This window comes from Symphalangus syndactylus, chromosome 7 (genome assembly GCF_028878055.3).
Source record: "Symphalangus syndactylus isolate Jambi chromosome 7, NHGRI_mSymSyn1-v2.1_pri, whole genome shotgun sequence".
NCBI lineage: Eukaryota > Metazoa > Chordata > Mammalia > Primates > Hylobatidae > Symphalangus > Symphalangus syndactylus.
This window is the reverse complement of record NC_072429.2, coordinates 64,700,013-64,703,700: the sequence shown is the minus strand read 5'-3', so window position 1 is coordinate 64,703,700 and position 3,688 is coordinate 64,700,013.

Below are 3,688 nucleotides of genomic sequence, written 5' to 3'. Positions count from 1 at the left end.
ACACTGTGCTGTTTCACACCTCTGTAACTTTGTGTCAAAAATACCAACACAGAGTGTTGTTGGTCACTCAGTGGGAGGGGCCAATACTTTTCCCTCAAGTTTTTAAAAAGATTACTAGGTAAAGCATGCAAGTGAATATTCAGATATTCAGCTTCTGTTTATTTTTATTATTTTTTTTTAGTGATGGGGGCTTTGCTATTTTGCCCAGGCTGGTCTCGAACCCCTGGCCTCAAGCCATCCTCCCATCTCAGCCTCCCAAAGTGCTAGGATTACAGGCATGAGCCACCACGCCCAGCCCTCAGTTTCAGTTTTAAAATATCTGACTTTGTTCATGCAGAGATAATCTCATAAATGAAAGATGATTAAAGTTCTAATGAGAACCTGTCAACTTTCTAACTTTCGACTTAGCTTACCTACTCTTTGGCATGAATATCTTAATCTAGGGATCCAAAAGAACTTTGGATATTGTTACCTAGCAACAAGCTTTAAATCATAATGAGGTTAAGTAAGTTTGCCCAGAATCCACATTGTATCAGCAACAGATACCTGGCTAGGATTAACTAAACTCCATTAACTTGAAAAGCCCTGTAAGTCAAGATCGCCTTCTTAAGTATAAATAAATATAATGCTTCAAAGAAAATAAATACTGTGATGTTTTGAGTCTTTACTATATTTGAAACTCTCTACTCTCTATATGGTTATTGTGTTTTATTTTCTCCTCCTATTCAATTGGCCAGTGGTTTGCTCTTGTCCTCCCTCTTCACACATATCTACTCAATTGCTAAGTCCTGTCAGTGCTCCCTCCTAAACATCTGGAATGCTCACTTGCTACTCACATCCGCCTTCCTCCAGCCCTGGTTCATGCTACCATCACCTCTCATTTACCACCTTGTTCTCTGTATCTAGTATGACCAGAATGTTTACTTAAAAGAAAAAAGGAGGCCGGGCGCGGTGGCTCACGCTTGTAATCCCAGCACTTTGGGAGGCCGAGGCGGGCGGATCACGAGGTCAGGAGATCGAGACCACGGTGAAACCCCGTCTCTACTAAAAAAAAAATACAAAAAAATTAGCCGGGCGTGTTGGCGGGCGCCTGTAGTCCCAGCTACTCGGAGAGGCTGAGACAGGAGAGTGGCGTGAACCCGGGAGGCGGAGCTTGCAGTGAGCCGAGATTGCGCCACTGCACTCCAGCCTGGGCGACAGAGCAAGACTCCGTCTCAAAAAAAAAAAAAAAAAAAAAAAAAAGAAAAAAGGAATCAGTCCACAAAGATGAAATGCAAACCACTCTAATTTGGCTTAGACTTTTCTGTTTCTGTTTCAGTTTCTCATTCTCAGTGGCACTGGAATTTTCTGTGGAACATCATTTTCTCCCAAAGCTCAGAGTTAAGACAGTTGTGAAACCAGGAGGTCGAATGGGACAGAATGGGAAGGATTCATTCATGTAGTTATAATCTTGTTTGTCTTTTCTGTGGCCTGGAACATGTGCTTCCTGAGAATTTTAAGAAAGGGCTCCTTTCTCATCCAGCTGTCCACCTGAGTTGGTGACCCTGTGTTTCTGGGTGGCAGGCAGGCGTGGCCCACAGCTTGCCTTTTTCTCTAGGTCACGCTCAGCACCAGTGAGGCAATTGTTTTTTGCCTGGGGAACAGGGCCACCTACACCCCCGAAGATGCTAAATGGGTGTTATTATTTGATAATTTTCAATGATCTACTGTTCCTACTAATGGAGTGATCCAGTGTTCACTATGACTAATGTTGACTTCTTAATCATTAGAAAGTTTAGGAAAACAAGTATTGTATTATTAATATATAATTATAACTATACAATACATAATTATATATATTAATATATAATTATAACTATACAATACATAATTATATATATTAATATATACAAAATATATAACAACATAAAATATATATTTGGTGCATATTATTTCAAAAAGTTGAGTAGTTTGTTGTAATGAATGACATTATTGGTGCTTTTCATATTCTTAAAATATTTTTGTTTTTGTTAATATATGTTTTATTTATTGTCAATAAAGTCCACATATTATTTTTGCCAAAAAAGGTATTAGAAAGCCAGTTTATTTATTTTTTAATTTTTGATATGGGATCTTGTTCTGTCACCCAGGCTGGAGTGCAGTGGCGCAATCACAGCTCACTGCAGCCTCAACCGCCTGGGCTCAAGTGGTTCTCCTACTTTATCCTCTCGGGTAACTGGGATTATAGGTGTGCACAACTGCACCTGACTAATTTTGTATTTTCATAGAGATGGGGTCTTGCTATGTTGCTCAGGCTGGTCATGAGCTCCTGGCCTCCAATGATTTTCCTGCCTTGGCCTACCAAAGCATTGGGATTATAAGCGTGAGCCACTATGCCAAGACTGATTTTGATTTTTAAAACTTTTTTACTTTGAAATAATTTCAAACATTCAGAAAAGTTGAAAAAGTAGTATAAAGAATTTCCGTATTCACCGGGTCCTTTAACATCATTCTGTTATAACATTGATGAGAAAAAATTGATTCCTGCCAGGGTCCACTGTTTGTGGAGTTTGCATGTTCTCCCCGTGTCTGCATGGGTTTTCATCTCTGGCTCCTCGGACTTCCTCCTGCATCCCAAAGCCATGCACATTGGTGAACCGGTGTGTCTACACGGTCCCAGTGTGAGTGTGAGTGTGCTCTGTGATAGGATGGCAACTGTCCAGGCTGGTTTTCACTTCCCGACCTGAGCTGCCAGGATGGCTCCAGCCACCCATGACACTAACTGGAATAAAAGGGTTGGAAAATGAATGAGTGACTACAAATGATTATAAAGCAAACATTCCTAAAGTCTATGATAATCATAGAAATGCACAAAAATAGATGACGCAATACGAACATGCTCACTGAGCTGCCATATTTATGATTGCTTTTGAATTGCGTGGTGCAAGGAACAAATGTTTTGCTTTGCAAACATTTGTTCCTTGATTTAACCCACCACTGCTTCGATGTCATCACTCACTGAGTCATCAAAAATTGGGTAAATAATTATTTTTCTTGTTTTTATTAACCTTTATTAAATTAATGAAGAGTTCTCATTTATTTCAGTGAGGATTGAATACATTTATTTCAATAAGCACTCCCCATAAATTTAATAAAGATTAATAAAAACAAGAAGGATTAATATTAAAGTGTTTTGTGACTTTGTTTAGAAGTTTGATAATGTTTTTATGACCAGAAATGTGCCGTAGGAACTTAACTCTTACTTATATCAATTAACCTATGGGAAAACTGGTTTTATTATGTGTCATTTCATTCACTGTCTCTGTTTCCAAGAACCCATTGATGACATTCAGTGAGGACGTACTGTGGTCTCTCTCTCTCATCTCCCTCCATCCACAGCATTATTATTATTATATATTTTTCTGAATCATTTGAAAGCAATTGCTGACATGCTCTTTTACCCTAAAACACTGCTGTGTGTGATGCCTAAAAACGTGGGCAGGCTCCTGCATAACAGGTACATCCGTCCACATCGGGAAGTCAGCGTCGATACAGTGCCACCACCCAGACCTCACTCAGATATCACCAGCGGACCCAACCATGTTCTTTGCAATCCCCTTTTCTCTTCAGGAATAGGATTCAATCCAGGATCTCATGCTGCACTTAGCTTTCATCTCATTTTGTTTTCCTTCTGTCTAGAGTAGTTCCT